Source organism: Equus asinus, chromosome 7 (assembly GCF_041296235.1).
Source record: "Equus asinus isolate D_3611 breed Donkey chromosome 7, EquAss-T2T_v2, whole genome shotgun sequence".
Lineage (NCBI taxonomy): Eukaryota > Metazoa > Chordata > Mammalia > Perissodactyla > Equidae > Equus > Equus asinus.
Genome location: NC_091796.1, coordinates 88,137,890 through 88,156,005, shown reverse-complemented (window position 1 = coordinate 88,156,005; position 18,116 = coordinate 88,137,890). Strand labels below are relative to the sequence as shown.

General features: G+C 40.2%; 1 protein-coding gene across 1 annotated transcript in view; it reads left to right on the top strand.

Moving 5' to 3' along the window:
- The first annotated feature begins 5,473 nt into the window (after positions 1-5,473).
- Positions 5,474-18,116, top strand: part of DIO2 (iodothyronine deiodinase 2) — a 154,538-nt gene continuing 141,895 nt past the window's right edge. Inside the window, exon 1 of the mRNA XM_070514146.1 lies at positions 5,474-5,492. The gene's annotated coding sequence lies outside the window, so the exon portion shown is untranslated. The remainder of the gene's footprint in view (positions 5,493-18,116) is intronic.

The following is an 18,116-nucleotide window of genomic DNA, read 5'->3' as shown; positions in this document are numbered from 1 at the left end:
CATGGTGGACCACAAAAAATGATGATGGCTTACTACAGTGCCCCAAGGTGACATAGTGGGAGAGGATAGGGGCTAAATGCTAACTTCACGAACATTTATTAGCTAGGGGACCACTATAACTTGTCTTCTTTCGTCTGGGAAGAAAGAGACAATACTTATTTTATAGGGATGTTTTGGGGAATAAGTATGTAAAGCACTTAGAGTCAAAATCTAGAACAGATGAGGCACTCAATGAATGGGTGTCTTATTGTAATCAGGCCACTCTTGATGAACACAGTGTCTGAACCCAAAAGAAGGCCCCTTTAATGGAGAAATTCAGATGATTTTCTATCAGTGGAGAGATATTCAGAGACATAGTGATTTCTCTAGTGTTTCTTAAATCTGGTGTAGCTAAAAAATCCTATCCCTGGGGCTGGCCCCGTGGCCGAGTGGTTAAGTTCATGCGCTCTGCTGCAGGTGGCCCAGTGTTTCGTTGGTTCGAATCCTGGGTGTGGACATGGCACTGCTCATCAAACCACGCTGAGGCAGCATCCCACATGCCACAACTAGAAGGACCCACAATGAAGAATATAATACAACTATGTACTAGGGGGCTTTGGGGAGAAAAAGGAAAAAAATAAAATCTTAAAAAAAAAACAAATCCTATCCCTGAGAACAGCTCTGTGTTTACTAAGATGTAGGATGGATAACAAGGAAAAGACAATATTCTGTCATCTTTAGGAATGCTGATAAGTTAACTCATAGGCTCACTTGATAGGGTTTCACAGCACTTGGATTAGAATTCTAAAGCTAACTAATAGACGTTGAGGCCTACTAGAATTTAATAAAATGTTATCAGAATGAAATCTGAATCTCTCTCTCTGATTGATCTAACCTTATATTGGATTTCTGTACAGATTTAAGTAATTATTGCTAATGGTTAAGTATTAGCGAGAAATAACTTGCCGGCAAATGTATTCCTCAAATCTCATTTGAATTTCATTCCAACTGTCTTCACAATCGGGATTTGGATTATTGATTTCTACCTTATCTGGAAAATTTAAGAAAAATATCTGTAGTATTTCCTTAATTTGTTTTAATAGACTATTTATTATTGTTTTTGTTTTGTTTCCTTTTTTTTCCTGAGTGAGATTAGCCCTTAGCTGACATCTGTTGCTAATCTTCCTCTTTTTTCTTTTTTTTACTTGAGGAAGATTGTCCCTGAGCTAACATCTTTGCCAGTCTTCCTCCACTTTATATGTGGGTCACCATCTCAACATGGCTGACAAGTGGTGGAGGTCCACGCCCAGGATCCGAACCCACAAACCCTGGGCCGCCAAAGTGGAGCACGCCAAACTTAGCTGCTATTCCACAGGGCCGGCTCCTGTTATTGTTTTGTTTTTATACTAAATGTGTAGATTGTTTCTTAACCTCTCGGTCTAATGGGGCCAAAATTGATAAAAATATTCTCCTGTACTTGAAGATGTCTATAGTTTCACGAGTGCTAGACCAAGATGGGCATATCTACACTGACACACGTAAGCAAAATGGATGATGTGCTACTAAGAGTGTATACAGCCCGCTTAAAAATAAATATATGTCAAATATGAAATATATAAAATTCTAGTTTATGAACTTAACAGCAGTGTCTACCAGAATGCCTAGAACATAGTAGATATTTAATACACATTTGTGAAATGAGTGAATTGACTTAAATTGAATTAAATGGACTTGATAGGGAAAGTCCATGAAATTTCCTGAATAATGTGAATCTTTGAGCCTCTTAGAGGACAGAGACTTTCAGGGCTTAGAGAGGGATTTAGTGACTACGTAGGCCTATTGCCTCGTTTTACACCACTGAGACTGAATAACATAGAAATCTGAGACGGAATCAGGAGATTGTATGGAGGGCAAAATGAGGTGTATGTGAAAACATTCCTGCATATTGAATCTTCAAGTAAATCAGTAAATAGGACATTAAGAAAATGAGTGCTGTGTCAATGACAAAACTTGGTTTCTTCTCAAATTATTTGTGTTTACTTACAGTTATCAATTTCTTTCGGACTAACTCCCAAGACTGTCCAGATAATTTTGTTATAAAGAAAAATTATTGAATTGTGTATTACCTGAAACAAAGATGTAAGCATAGTTGAGAGGTTTGGAAATGTCTGTCTTTCAAAGGTTTCCATTATAATAAGGTTTGACATATACCTCGTACATGGTGTAAGTGCAAATTGAGAGGGAGGTGAAGAATGGAAAGTAAGTTTTAAACAATTGACAAAACCTGAAGCACAACAATCCACATGGCTCCAATTACTGTCAAACCCATTTAGTTGATCATGGAAAGAAGGGAGAACAAAAAAGCACCGTGCCTCTGAGGTTGAGAAACACCCCACTATAGGAATTTGAGTTCCTAGACTGTGTGTGTGTGACATAGTCTTGATTCATTGGATACACGAGTTCTCAGGTGTTTGGTTTCCTTAGCCTCATGCAAAGCTTCTTGCCTAAGGAGTCTAAGAAATAGATCACAGTAAAGCTGGCTATGCTTCAGCTCAAGTAATTAGTCAGCTTTTTAAGTCCCAAAGGAAAGTTAGCCTCAGCCAAACTTTAATTCCTTTGAGCAACAGGCTGGTGCTTCTTAGAGGGGCTCTTCCCATCAGTAGGAGTCATGAGGTCTGTAGTATGTAAACTAGTTCCCTTTCCATCTTAGCTTTGAAGACTACTGACCAATGAGCTAGGCTAGAGCTTGGAGTGACGATCCGTAGAATCGATATGTATCTAAGACTAAAATCGCATTGTCTTAAAACGAAAGACAAACGATGTACTTTTTGGGGTGAGGAAAAGATGGTTGGGAAAGTTACAAAATTCAACCATGTCTAAAGCATTATATAAGTATTATCAGCCTGAGACCAGTATGTACTAACGGAGAGTTACAGCTACAGGTGGAAAATATTGAATTTGTAATTTTCTTCCTAGTGCCCTCAAAAGTTTTGGCAGAGATATGACGATACACTGCTGCCCTTGCTGCACCAAAAAACCCTGTGGATTTAGGAGAGAAAATTGAATTTAGGATCCAGACTCATAGAGTCAGGACTGGCTGAGCAAATGTTAGTTTTTCTCTGAAATAATTTCTATAAGCTGGAATTAAATTGTCTTGATGACTCTGAAGCTTACACCTTTGGATGCCCTTTTCAAAGGATTTTTGAAATGTCTATTTGTGGCAAAGATATGAGGTTCACAATAATATTTGAAAAAAGTTAGGCTATATCAAAAGAGAAATTTCATTAGAGTATTCCCAATCTCTTTAAAATCAGACCATCTTCCATTATAGGGGAACATTGAATAAACAAAATGTTTTTCAAGCATGGCTGGTATACCCAACTTTGAGTGCTAGTTAGGACTTTTTGCCAAAACATCTTTCCTACCCTGGAGGAACTGAACTAGCAAAGGGATGTCACTTTTATAAGCATACATGTGTCTTTTTGGTGTATGCTAAGTGAAAGAGTTTAAAAGAAAAATAAACTTCCATTCACATAAAACTATTGTTAATATCCTAGAGTTAGGAATGGCTTGTAACATTTCATGAGGTGAGGAGGGTGAAAAATATCTCTTGCATTTAGCTTTAGGTTGGACAAACTACATTAACTCTACAATTTCGTTGTAGCATGTTTCTCCTTTCCTAGATTTTCAATCCCTTTGACGTTCCCTTTGACCAGTGACCTCTGCTTGGGATTTCCCCAGGTCTATACAATAATCTGGAAGCTACGCAATGTAGAAGTATTCTGTGTTTCTTATCTGTATGTCATTTGCTTGTACCAGCCTGGCCCTTCTGTGATCAAGGGAGATTGTATTTTTCCCAACTTCAAAAAAATGCGTTTTATTAATTCCTTTTCAAATTCTTCTCACTCAGTGAACGATTCAGAAGGAAAATGGTCAAATTCAGGTGAAGGGAGTCATACCAAATACTTGCCAGACCACAAAAACTTCAGCTGCCTGGGCTTAAGGCTGATTTCAGTCACTTAAGAATTTGGGGATGAAAACACTGTTTGTAGTGAATTTGTAGAAATTCTGCAAATGTCACAAAGACAAAGATCATGTCTGTCCCCCATTCAGTTGAGGAACCATTTAGCAATCGGTCTATTTCAATGATATTTTTTCATCTCTTTATCATCATTGTTTAGATTGTTAGAGCTTCTAATAATTTACAGACTCCAGGATTGGGATCTCTTTCCCTGGAGACGTTGAAGTTCTGCCCTACTAATCCTGCTTAGGAGAAGATGGTTTGCTCTGTCTTTCTTTTCTCTTCCTTGTACTTTGGTCTTCATGCCCTTACTCAGTGGTTCTCAAAGTGAGGATGCATCAGAATACCTGGAAGGCTTGTTAAACTATGGATTGCCAAGCTTCTTCCACAGAGTTTCTGATTTGGTATGTCTGAGGTGGGACTTGAGAATTTGTGTTTCTGAATAGTTCCCAGCTGTGGCTGATGTTGCTGATCCAGGACCACGCTTTGAGAACCATTGCTCTAACCAGCCACTGACCCCACTTCCCAGAACATTCTGCTTCTCTTTTGTTTGCAGATAATATATTTCTGTTCTCTTTTCCTTTTTTGAGACCACTTTTTTCTACTCATTTTAAAATATGGTGCTAAACGTGCTAAACATCCTTAAGCCTTACAATCTAACATACTAGCATCCAAGATAGTTTTCCTCTTATATTATTCACCTGGGCATTTAGTGATGCAACTAATTACCTAGGGATGGTTTGACATTTCCAACTGTGACAGCCAAGCTTCTAATTTATGCAAGCTCAAACAGACAAGGACGAATCAAGGGTCATAGTAGAATTCTGTGCTGGGATGCAAGCTCACTTCTGTTCTGTGATGGAGTTCTTCACTCCAATGGTATCATTTGCTCATCTACCCAGCCTCTAGTTATCAATAGAGGTGTTCCCTGAATATTTGTTTTGGAAAACCGAAGGGCTCATGTTTTCATACAGTGATGCATTTGCTGAATTCAAGGTATTTTCAAATCAGTTATGTTTAGGTTGTTTGGGAGATTTTAAAGTAGATCATCCAAGTTGGCCGTCACCAATAGGCAAGAGGTGTAAGTATAGCCTGTGTGAACAGTAATGTAAATGCCAAGGAAGCAGTTTATCATGTTAAATTCCACCAAGGGCAAGTGACACAACAGCTGCAGACCTTTCCATAGTGGCCTGGGGGGTACATGGTGGCACTTTGAGGATCTTGGCTCTATCTCCACCTGTAGGAAAACCTTGCATATGATCAGAGCTACAATTATAATGGGACTTGACAAGTAATTGAGAGAGGCAGCCACGTTTGCAATGTGCAAGACTAATTCATTGGGTTTTCTTCCCCACCTTCAGTGGCATTCGGCAGCTTCTTTGGTGACCAGAAACATCCTTTGGCAGTAGGCTTATGTGCTCACCATTGCACTGAGTGAAGAGCATGCTGAACGGTGATGTTCCAGTTTAAAAGGACAGCGCTGCAAACAAAGGTAGGCTTTTATTTTGGGTAGGATCCTTTCAACCACACGAAATCTTGTGCCCAACCACATGACGTTCACCACTGCCACGCTCACAGCACTGGGCATATATCTTCATTCTCTTCTTGAATCCTTAACTTGGTGGGGAGACTCGATGTCAGCATCTTGTCCTGAGTTTCCTATTTTTTTTTTTAACTCTCCATGTCCTATTTGTCTCTTTGCTTCTCTTCTTTACCAATTTCGGCACCTATCCTCTCCCTCTATTTGGGCCTATGTTTTATTAAGATGATTATTTTTGGCAGGTGGTTTTGTTCCCTGAATGTATTATTCAGTGTTTTCTTTTGATGGGAGAATACTCATAGTATTACAGCCTTCCCGTAGAACATAAAGTAAGCCCAGCTCTGCCTGCCCATGGTTCTGTAGGGAAAGCAGCTGCACTTGTCACAGTTAGTAGTTGTGTATATCTGAGTGATTGTTTGATCAATATCTGTCTTCCTCACTGAACACAAGCCACTGGGCAGACAATGGCTACTTGTTTTGCTCACTATTTGATCTCTAATGCCTATCAGAGTGTCTGGTACACAGCAGCTATACAATAATATGTGTGGGGAAGGAACGAATATACATCTCCAGGGTACCAGTTGAGTCATGGGAAGTCCTTAGCTGATGTTCATTACACTTTGGTAATCATACTCTGCTTTGAAAAGGATAGTGCAGAAAGACCTAAGTTTTATTAACGTTTCTTTTTTCATTTGTTGCTTCAGTTTATTTTGAGACATTCAAGTGATGGTATTTATTGGGTGGAAATAGACAAACAACGTATCACTCTCTAAGTAGAAATATTACTATGATGAATTTTTTTTTATTGAAGTCATATTGGCTTACAATATTGTGTAAATTTCAGGTGTACATTATTATATTTCAGTTTCTGCGTAGACTGCATTGTGTTTACCACCAGTAGCCTAGTTTTTGTCCATCACCATGCACATGCGCCCCTTTATCCCTTTTGCTCTCGACCCACCCCCTTCTCCTCTGGTAACCACTAATCTGTTCTCCTTATCTATGTGTTTGTTTATCTTCCACATATGAGTGAAATTGTACGGTATTTGTCTTTCTCTGTCTGACTTATTTCACTTAATATAATACCCTCAACAAATCTTCTTTTATTCTAGCAACTTGTTACTGGAATATATAGATTGTTAGAGCTTTATAAGTTTCTCAAAACTTTGGAAATATAGTTTGTATTAGTTTTGCTGGGGTTGCTATAACAAAGTACCACCAACTGGATGACCTAAACAACATAGATTTATTGTCTCACAGTTCTGAAGCCTGGAAGTCTGAGATCAAGGTGTCCGCAGGGCTGGTTCCTTCAGAGGGCTGTGAGGGAGAAATCTCTTCCGTGCCTCTCTCTTAGCTGCCGGTGGTTCTTGGCAATCTTGGCTTGTAGAAGCATCACCTTGGTCTCCGCCTTCATGTTCACATGGTGTTCTCCCTGTGTATCTGCATCTTCCTATAAGGACACTCTACTCCAATATGACCTCATCTGAACAAATTACATCTGCAACAACCCTATTTCCAAATAAGCTCACTTTCTGAGACAGTGGGGAGTAGGATTTCAACACAGGAGTTTTGGGAGAACACAATTCAACCATAGCATGATCTCGTAAGATATAGCTATTGAACAAAAGATGCATCTGCTCTGCAAGCATTTTTGTACCCAGCACCTCCCCATGTTCCCTGCCACCTCCTTTCAGTGGTGGGGTTTCAACCTTTTTCCAATGCAGGGTCAGGATAATCTTGGCTTGGCAATTAACTTTGATTTAACTAGTTGGACCAGTTTCAGAGAGCCAGCCAGCAGGTGGGTTGCCAGCTGGCACCCCTCTCAGTACCATCTCCAGTGGCAGTTAGGGACACCGCCTGAGACAGCAAGACTTCTGATGTCAGCAGAAGGTACAACAACTCCTTTCCTTCTCACTGGCACTTGAGAAGCAGTTCTCTCTTCTTCTCTAGTGTGTGAAGAAGGCAAGAGAAACTTCTAGGGTATTTGGTATTGGCTACTCAGAACCCTGACGTTAGTTGATGAACACCATTGATCTATTCTGAAAGAAGAGTTCCTATGAAAAGAAAAAACTGGGGTGATGAAATATTCTGAAATCATCTGAGACAAATATTTTACTTCACCATAGTAAAGGGGGAAAGTAATGTTTGACTTCTGGTTGAGTGTCCATGAGAAAGACCAATATTTAATCTTGTCTCTGGCTTGTTATCAAGAGAACATGTTACATCACTTGCTTGTAGCTTCCAGGTGTTTAAAAAAGTAACTGGCTGAGATACAAGGGTTTCCCAAATTGTAAAATTCAGAGGGAGTCAGTTGTCCCTGTTGATGTGGCCTGTGCCCTAGGATACATCCGCCAGCAGTGCAGTCATTGCCCTTGTTTTGGGATCAATGAGAGAGAGAGAGAGAGGGGGACACCGAACTGAGCAAGGTTACAGAGCAAAGTTACAGCAAGGGGCCAGCACCAGGACAAAGGGATTGTCCCACAATGAGTTAGTGGCAGGGATGAAACTTGAATGTGAATCTTGCCATATGGGCCAAAGTGCTCTTTAATGGCAAATATCATTTGGTGAAGGAAGTGATGATATAGGAAACAAAAAACGCGGGTGGTGAGAATAAGTAACAAGCCTGAGAAGGGATTACAAAATGTGGCCCTGCTTCTAGTCCTGAGTACCTATGAGATCCCGAACAAATCATGCCAACACAATCGGCCTTATTTTTTCTTACCTGGAATTGAGGGTAGTGTGATAACTCATTTCTAAGAAGTTTTATCCTAAAACTTCCATAATATTGCTGTTTCAAGCCAATCTAGAGTCTGGATTCCCTATATCTTTGTTAGCTGGATCTGTCCCCATAGTCTCGATGTTTTATATATTTAGTTTAAACTTCCATCTAATTGGTTCTTGTCCTTTTATATACAATATTTTAAATTTTCCTTTACTTCCATGGTTTTAGGTTGTCGGTGCCACAAAATATACCCTAAAACTATTTTATCAAAAGCAAGCGGCCTAAATTTAAAAGAAAAATTATTTTGCCATGTTTCTGGAGCTAAATACCTTCAAAAGATAAGCCTCAATGGCATAAAGTAAAATTGAACATCCCCCTCCCCCACCACCAACAATAACAAAAAAATTAGTGCGTTCTAAAGTAAGGCCCTTGTGGTATATGTAAGAGCCTACCTCCAGTTCTTCAAACTATAATTCTGAGGATGACTAGACATAAATAAATAAGAATATAAAGAGAGAGGAAGTTCCTATGGAAGATGGGTTTCAAACCGTATGCTGTGAATTTAATCCACAGTAGATGGGTTTTATGGCATTTGGAAGGACAGTAAGAACATACCCAGTAAGTGTCTAGTTGAGTCAAGGCCATTTTGAACTAGCAGTCAATGTGGCAGGAATTCAGCTCGGGCAAGAACTTACCTCCACACAGAAGGCCCTCATAAAAGCTTTAGTAAGCAGCATCCATACATGTTCTTCTTGTGTTGGCACAACTTTATGATGCTGTGTTATCCATTTTATCGGGATGGTGGGAGGCCATGTTGGATAGCGGTCAAGAAGGCAGGCTTCCTGGAGTTCAGTGCTTGTTTTAAAATACTATTGCCGCTTCTCACAACTGTGTGACCCGGGCTAGTTATTTAATTTTCCAGAGCCTCAGTTTCCTTACCTGTAAGCTGGTGATGGATCTTAGTACATATTTCTATTTTCTTTTGTGTATGAGGATTAAATGAGATAATAAATGTAAAGTGCTTAGCGAGTGGCACATAGTAAGTAGTTAATAAATATTAAGTAATATTATTATACTTGTTAAGGTGTCTTCCTTCTTGGAGGAACCTAATGACTTTTCATCAATGTGGAACACTTTTCTTCTTAATCTGGGACTGATCCCAAAGTTCCAAGTATACCAGAATCTAACATCACCCTATCGGTCCAGATCTGAAGAGAAAGAAAACATCCCTGAGGTAAAGCCTGGGTGTGGTGGTGCTGCTGTCTTAGGAGCACCCCGTCCATTACAAGTCTGAACAATGTGATCCTCGCTCTGGGCAGAAAACACTGAGCAAGGAAATGTTTGTTGTGTAAGAAGACAATTCAGGCATTTTTCCAGGCCTCCCATAATTCCAAACTTCTCAGCTGCAGCAGCAAGAATTATTGAAGACAGGACTCAGTGTGAGAAAATAAAAATGAAAAAGAAAAGGTAGTTGGCTACCTCAAGGTGAGTAAATTGAAACCTGATAGGAAGACACAAAAAAAAAATGAATATAAGCATATATCCTTAGATGTATGGAAATACGGAAATGACTTTAGAAGGCTGCCCCATTCAAGTAAATATCTGGCTCCTCTTTGACCACCTCCAATAATAGGGCCCTTCACGTCTTCTTATAAGACATCTTACCTGCTCTTTCTAGGGACTAACTGGATATAACTTTTTAGAGGCAATGGTGAGGAGAAAAAACAAATCTTTCTTTATTCTTTTATTTTTTTTTGAGGAAGATTAGCCCTGAGCTAACATCTACGACCAATCTTCCTCTTTTTGCTGAGGAAGACTGGCCCTGAGCTAACATCATGCCCATCTTCCCCTACTTTATATGTGGGACGCCTACCACAGCATGGCGTGCCAAGTGGTGCCATGTCCGCACCCAGGATCTGGATCCTGGCTCCATTGTTTAACATTTCTGAACTTCGGATGTAAAATAAGGACAATGTATAAATGGACTCCATGTTAGTACTTATTTCATGAGGTTGTCGTAGGGATTCAATGAGATATCTCATACAGCACAATGCCTGACACCTAACTAACACTGATGGAACCAACTGAGTGTTCAGTTAATTGTATTATGATTATTGAGCAGGACTGTCTGGCTCCAATATTCTAATCTTGAACAATTGACTTTATTCCTCTGTACTTCTATTGCCTGCTCTATAAATGGAGATTTTAGGAGCATTTGTCTCACGAAATTGTTAAAAGAATTGAATGAGTTGATACAAATAAAGTTCTTAGAATAGGGCCTGGCCCATAGGACAAGCTCACTTGATGTTAGTCATTAATGATGCAGCAGTTCTTCTGACCAGTTTTTCTTCTTTTTTTCACTCTTTTTGCTCAATGAGTGTTTATCTCAAGCAGAACTGTGCCCTTCCTAGCTCTCTCTCTTCATGAGAACTCTTCTTAGAGTGGGATCAAATTGAAGCCGAGATAGTAGGTTTAATCTTCCAAGGGCTAGGGCCCACATTGCTCATGTGGCTCCCAATAGTAGGAGTGGATGAGAACAAATCCAATTCCATGGTCAGCTAGAGGAACAAGCCACAGAGGAGGCCTGAGGGAGGGGTAAGTCAGTAGTTTCAGTATAGAAAGAACATGAAGTACTCTGAGAAGAAGAGGCCCAGCATGGGGATGAGGCAACGTGGTTTGTTTGGGAGCCTGGCAACATGGCAGATGTGTGAATGGCTCCCAACACGGAAAGCTTGCTCTGCCAGGTGCTGCTCTTCTTTCATAAGAATGAAATCCGCTTAGGTAACGCTTGGTACATACCCTTCCGAATCCACAGTTTGTTCTTTAAAAGTCTTTGGCAAAAAGTGGTGTTCACTGGTCACGCCCAACCTATTCTGTTTTTATTCTGAATGCACAGGACTAATGAGATAATCACACCCTGGGGCTTAGCTGGTTGAAATCTGTAAATCCCCCAAAAGTGTAATTACCTATTCATAATCTTTCTTTCCAATATTGCATAAATCTCATTAGTACATATTTTTTTATTATTCACGTTGTGGAAAACATTGCTTTTTTGCCATTGAAAGAATAGTCGCCAGGAGGAGACCCAGGTGTTTTGTTTGACCTACTTGGTTTTATTTCCATGATCAAATAAAGGAATGCGCCCCCAAGTGTAGGAGATTCTCTTAGCATCTGGTTCTGTTCAGCCTTTTGCTTTCAGAGCAACGACCCGCTGTGAAGGCCTACTGGCACTAGTGTGAGTCTGGGACATTGCAGAGTGGGGACTTGGTTGGTCTTGACTCTTATCTAGGAATGGTTCCTGGAAAGACATGGACACATGTACCATCACACGAATGGGAACCCTGCAGAGAACAAAATTAACTCTGCTGCAGCTTCTACAGACAACCGCATGGCCCTTTGCCTGAAACTTCTGTCTGGACTGGGCAACAACTATATAAGAGTTATATGTTTAGATTCTAAGAATTGCAATTGATTGGAGATTATAAAAACGTTTTTTCAAAATTTACTTGATCTAGTCATTTTTCTACAAAGATGACATAAGCATTAATGGAACTTTCGTGACATTCCCAGTTCATTTAATTGCTTTTTTGGTTCATGACACACAGTACAACTTCATAGCATATGAAATGGTTCTGTAAATTTCTTTGAAGTTTCAAAATTACCTTTTTTTTTTTTGATTGCTGCCTAATACCAAACAAAATTACTTGAAACCTCAGTCCCCAACTACTATGTGGGATGAGGAAGGGCACTGTTTGCCTATTTTGTGTGTATATGTGTCTACAAGTGACTCCACACCCCTTCTGCCACACTTTCCCTTTAAGGTAGTGTAGTCGAAAGAGCCCTATTAGAGAAGAAGATTGGAATTCTCCTTCTGCCACTGCCACCAACCGGTATGCTGCGGTGGGTGGGCCACTTACCTTCTCTGGACCTCAGAAGAGAGGAGTGTGGATGACATGGCCTCTGCGTTGAGCTTTAGCTGTCTGTGGACTGCAGCAAACCACAGCCTCAGCCTTCGCAGGACCGTTAGGGCCATGGCCTGTTTGGTTAAGCAGTCAAGGGAGTTGAGAAGCAAAGCGGTGAGGTGGGTATTTTCTAATGGGACAAAGAAGGAGGAAGCTGGGGTCTGGAGGCAGGGTGTGTCCTCTGCTCTCGGAATGTCCTCACCTCCCCACTCTGAGGAGTAGAGCTAAGACAAGACAAGCTGGCTTTGTCTCTCCTAACTCTACCTCATCTCAGCTCCTCTAGGAAAGAGGATGAAAAACCTCTCTAAGTCCGCATATGATTCACTCTTAAAGGACAGCACTCTGAGAGTTTTTTTGTGCTAAATAACCAAACACATTTGCACTGAATCTGAGTCTGCATTTTTTACTCATGTCATGTCTTTGCATGTTAGACACAGATAAAAATTAGTTTCCCAAACTTCCAAACTCTATGAGTTTCCAAAAAGTTGGAGTCTTGCAAGCTAAATATCTGGATAATAACTTAAAATTTCACTTTTTATTTTACTATATGGGTCTATTGATATAACCTTTTTAGATCCAGCCTTTATTCAGTGACACATTAGTAGTGTATAACAAGTCTCAGGTGACTTTAAAAAATTTTTCTCCATAGCAATTTATCTTCAAGTATCTTCATGAGATTTAGACTTGTTACCTTACTGTACTATGACTACTAAATGAAGTGTGCTGATCTCCATCAGATGCAGGCAGAAGGCATCTTTATTTTCCACTCCCTTAATCCTCCTCCATTCCTTTTAAACCCATGTCTCTCTAGGCAGCCCTCTTGGGTAAAAGGACCTTTTAAACAGCTCTAGGACAGCTGTTTCCTGTGTGCTGTGGGCCACACGTGGTACTTGGGTAACACTTATGCATCCTTGTCTCTGCCATCATTGAAAGCACAGTGTGCTCTCAATATAGCCCTCAAATCACACACTACAGGCAGCTTCAGCCAGCATCTTGCCTGGAGATTGTTTCCAGTATGGGTTCTTACATCAGACCCTGTACCTCCAGAACTCTAAAGGGATACAGGCCAAGCATCTCAAGTGGCTCTCTTGAAATGCCTTTCATGTGGCCTGAGGTAAGGAGGGAGGACCCCTCAGCTTCTCCACTGGCAGGTTGGGGTACGTGGAGAAGGAAATGCAAATGCACAAAATTCTAACAAATCCCTCCAAAGAAATAGTCTCTCTCCTTGCCTCTTTAACCACAATTCTTTTATCCTCTTAAGGAGGGTGTTGGGCTAAAATTGCAAGACCAGTTTTTGTCCATCTCCTTTGCAAGTGCTGCAAAGGTGGTCTGGCACCTTGATTAGTGCATATATATAATACCGTATGATATTATTATATAAGCCTGCAAACTCCTTAAAGGTAGCCGCTTTTGTTATGCATATGTATGCTTTCTGTAATGCATAGCTCAGTGTCCCATGCAGTAGGTGCTCAATACGTGTGTGATGAATAAATGAGTGAATGAGGATAAGCCTCATCACCAATTGCCTGCACAGGCAGTTTCTCTTAAACTGTGCACACTTTCAAGTTACCCTCCTGCATTCTGCTTCTCATGTAAGTACTGTTATTAAACTTCTAAATACTTAACAGAAGGCTGTTGTTTGGCAGTGAATGAACTCCTTTTGTCTTCTGTCCCGTGAATATCCTAACCACTTTGTCACTTTGATCTAGGGGGCATTTCATCCTCAGAAATGCAAAGGAGTTGGCGACAGCACAAAATGTGTCCTATTTCCAATTGCTGTAAAATCCTCTGCTCTTGAGCCTTTGCCTGCCCCCTTTCATGATAATGTGTAAGCCACTAAATTGCAGTTACTGGCTGTGGCCATGGCCATCAAAAAATCGTGAATGCCATGTAGATTTGAGGCTTGCTCTACTAAAGAGGCCACAATGGCTTTACTGTAACTGGGTTAACTAGAACTTGGCAAACAGCTATCCAAGGAGGGTGATACCAGGCCCCCTCCCCCTTCCAGGATGCTGGCCTGATCTTCTTGTATTTGTGCAACTGGCCCATCCAGAGACCCACGAAAGTAGGGAGGCGGGCCGTGGTGCGGGGGAATCTCTCCGGGTCAGATTGTCCTTTTTCAGCTCTCTTTTCACACAGCTTCTCTTCCTGCGTTGTGAAGTAGGTTAGAGGATAGCTTGCTTCCTTTTGCTATTTGAAATACAGCGTCTAGGGTCATGCTCTGAATAATTTGTGCTTGTTAGAAATGACTGTCGTCCTCTTGAAGCAATAACAAAGAAGTACATTTAAATTAAATTCAGGCAAGCAAGGGTTCTCCACAAAATCAGTGGAGCCAGGCATTTTTCAAAGAATTATTTTGATTTTTTTTATCTGTAATATTCCAGGGCATAAATCAGCAAAGATGTCTCAGAATCTGAGAAGAGCCAGGCCATAGTTCATAAGGCTTTAAAAGTACTTGGTGAGATTTGGGATGGGTGAGAAAAAGTAAGATAAAATATTAGATGCAATCATCTATAATATCACTTAATTTTATGTTTGATAAACTTTACTCTTCCTCAATATTCTAGTATAAAATTTCAAGTATGACTTTTTTGAAAGATAGCTTCATTTATTTATTAAATCTGTAAGACTTCAAGACCAAAGCCATGTCAAATAGAGTTTTAAAAGTTAATTTACATAAATGTATTCCTACACTCAAATACTGCTGTGGTCTTCTTATCAAATGTGGCATCAGTAGTGACCAGCAATATGGTGGCCTCATGTGCTGCATAAAGGAATTGTTATGTCAATAGACAGAAACATACTTATTTTTTATAAAGGCTTTATTTTTTTAGAGCAGTCTTAGGTTCACAGCAAAATTGAGAGGAAGGTACAGAAATGTTCCATATACTCCTGATGCCACACTGGGATAGCATCCCGCCTTTTCAACATCCCCCACTAGAGAAACGTATCTATTTTTAATATGGTCTCCCTCCACAGTGTCTGTATTAAACCCTACTTCAATACTCAATCTAATCTTTACTTGAATGTGTCAAAGTAGTCACACTTTCCAGTTCTTCAGGACCAAAAGCTCTCCATTCTTTTCCCATTGTAGACATATAAATATGTGGAGCTGCCAAACATTATCTTTCAAAGTCAAGAAGGAAAGTTCCATCAGTAATTTTAATAATTTTCCTTGCAGTTGCTCTGCTCTAATTAGGGACTAATTCTATCTAATAAACCTAATGAGCAGATTAATTATTAATACACACTGAAAAATTAAACTCCCCATATACATTCACCTTCTCTGTATTATAGGCAATATCATTGCTATATCATTGTAGAAACACGCCCTTCTTTGCTATAGTGTCTGCTTTCAAACCAAAGAGAAGATCCTTAATTTTAATCTGTATTTTAATCAGCAAAGTCATTCTACCTGGTTTCTGCCTCACCTAGAGCAGAGCATCCTTCTTATGCTGCTGTTCTTATTGCAGAATTCTTTCTGTGTGGCTTTTTGTATTGGTGTCACATAAACCCAGTATATATCTACTCATTTGCTATATGGCCGCAAAGGAAATGCATCTTGTTTTCTATCAGATTATCCCTCTTTTCCTTGCTTCTTTCATTGTGTCCCATCGTGTCTTCCCTGAGCCCATGCCTCCCCTAGCTACTTTGACCTTAAGGGGCCTTGCTTTACATCCAGAGCGATGTCTCTAGCAATTTATGCGTTACTCCTTCAGGCTCTGAAGCACGTGTGAGGAAAGATTCCTCTTTATAACTGAAGAAAGTGACATATGCTATTATTATTTCCTCTTAGTACAAACGTCAAATTCTTCCTGAATCCTTTCTCTCTGCCAAGGTCAGTTACCTTCTAATATCACCAGCTCCACCTCTGGGGCTCCCTTCTGCCTTTGCTAAAGTGTCTACTATTAATGTTTCTCAGACTTTAGTATCACTAGAGCCAGCAAGATTAACTTTCTGAAGCCCATTTCCCAAAAATATTGCCATTGTGAACCCATCCTCCGAAATTCTGATTGACTCCGCTGGTCTCAGATGGCACTTGGGAACCATTTCACAAAATGTGATTATGAAGTGGTCACACTTTGAACATTTGTCCAGTTAGCCTTCTGCTTTCCTTCTGCTCTCTCTGTGGCAATGCTACATTTGTTACCTCAGTATGAGTTAAGGGGACACTTCTTGTTGCTGCTTCAACAAAACTATGAAGAGGGAGGGGAGAGTGGATGTGGGAGGGTAACCAAAAGACAAATGCTTTTATTTTCTGACAAACATTTGGATTCTGGAGAAATTTTCCACCTTACCGTCTTTCAGAAAATGAGTAAAATGTTCCTTTTTACTAAAAAGACACAGTGGTGATGAGAGGACGCTGATTAGCTGATTCTAGAGCCATGATTAGATGCCGGTTCCCATCCCCCACTCTTTTAATATTCTATCCAGAGTGAGACTAGCGTGGTCAGGAAGGTTATGATCTGTGGACCCATGTGCATGCCACTTGCGGCCAAAATACCTCAACCCTGACCTCAAAGAACCCTGTCTTCGATTGATGCAGCCACTGCTATTGAATTCTTGCTCTGATATTTGTTCACACAGCCTGAATTTAGGAATAACTGCTCTTTTGAATACTACAAAACTTATTGAATAAAATACTAGCTTTTGAATGTTCAGATCTTCAAATTTAATCCAATGAAATAATTAAAATATGGTCTCCTGTGTCACAATAGTGGAAAGTTCTAATAATGATTTACTTAGATAATGCTAAATTTACAGGGCAGAATGTTATAAACTTTGGAAAAGGATCAGGGGCTTCTTGAGTTTGGATTGGTAATCCCAACTGGGTTTCTGCCTGTGGCTGTGGGTGTGGGTTGTATTTGAGAAGGAAGTTTTAAGCTCAGGAGACAGGCTGACAGCCAGACCAGAAACGTTAGGCACCAGAAAAACGTGCTCGACTCTAAAGTCCCAACCTCTGACATGCCCACTCAGGTGGATAGATGGAGAGGTATGGGGTTGGTATTCTAGAACTCTTCTAAATAAGTGGGGAAGATGTCTAGTCAAGAAGGGGAGCATGTTATTTGTAGAACTTGACAATTCAGCTGCCAGCCAGTGTCAAGTGGTCCAGCAAGGCAGGATCTTGGCAACAGGTATGGGGCACCAGCTGAATGATGGGAATTTAGTCAGCATGACTCCAGCCTTGAATGGGCTATAAAAATTAAGGAAGGACCCGATATTCAAAGTATCGCCTGGAGGATCTAAGAGTCCTATCTTTCTTTTCTTTGGCCTCCTAAGGATCTCCAGACAAATAGCAAGTTAATGTCTCCACTGACTCAATAAATTTTAGACCCTGTTTTTCAAGCAAGGTAATAGTAAGATTCATAAATTCTGCAAAAGTGAGGTTGAACATTTTCTGCTATATATATTTCCTGGCACTCAAGAATAGGATGGATATTAAACTCGTATAACTTTGAAATTATCCTAAATTTCTTTATACACTTAACATTTAGTATCAGTTATGTATTTTCTAGGCAATTCTCTAAACTTTCATCTTATTCCCCCCCCACCCCATAACCTTTTTGGAATATCAGGTCACATAGAGACAAACTAGTTGTCAGGGTACATGATGTGAACCTGTATCACGGTATAAGAGAAAAGCCCATGAACCAAATATAGGACATAAGGCCACCGTAGGGCTAACTAGAAGGCTACATTAGTTCTGAGTTATATGAGTTACTAAAATGAAATCCCTCATGGTTCCCTAAAGGTAGATTGGTTTTCTTCTCTGGACTTAAAATCCTCCCATGGCTTCCCACTGCAAACTCTCTGCCATGTTGGATGAGGCCCTGCATGACCTGGCCCTGGCAACTCTCTAACCTCACCCCCTTCCACTTTCTGAGCCCTGCT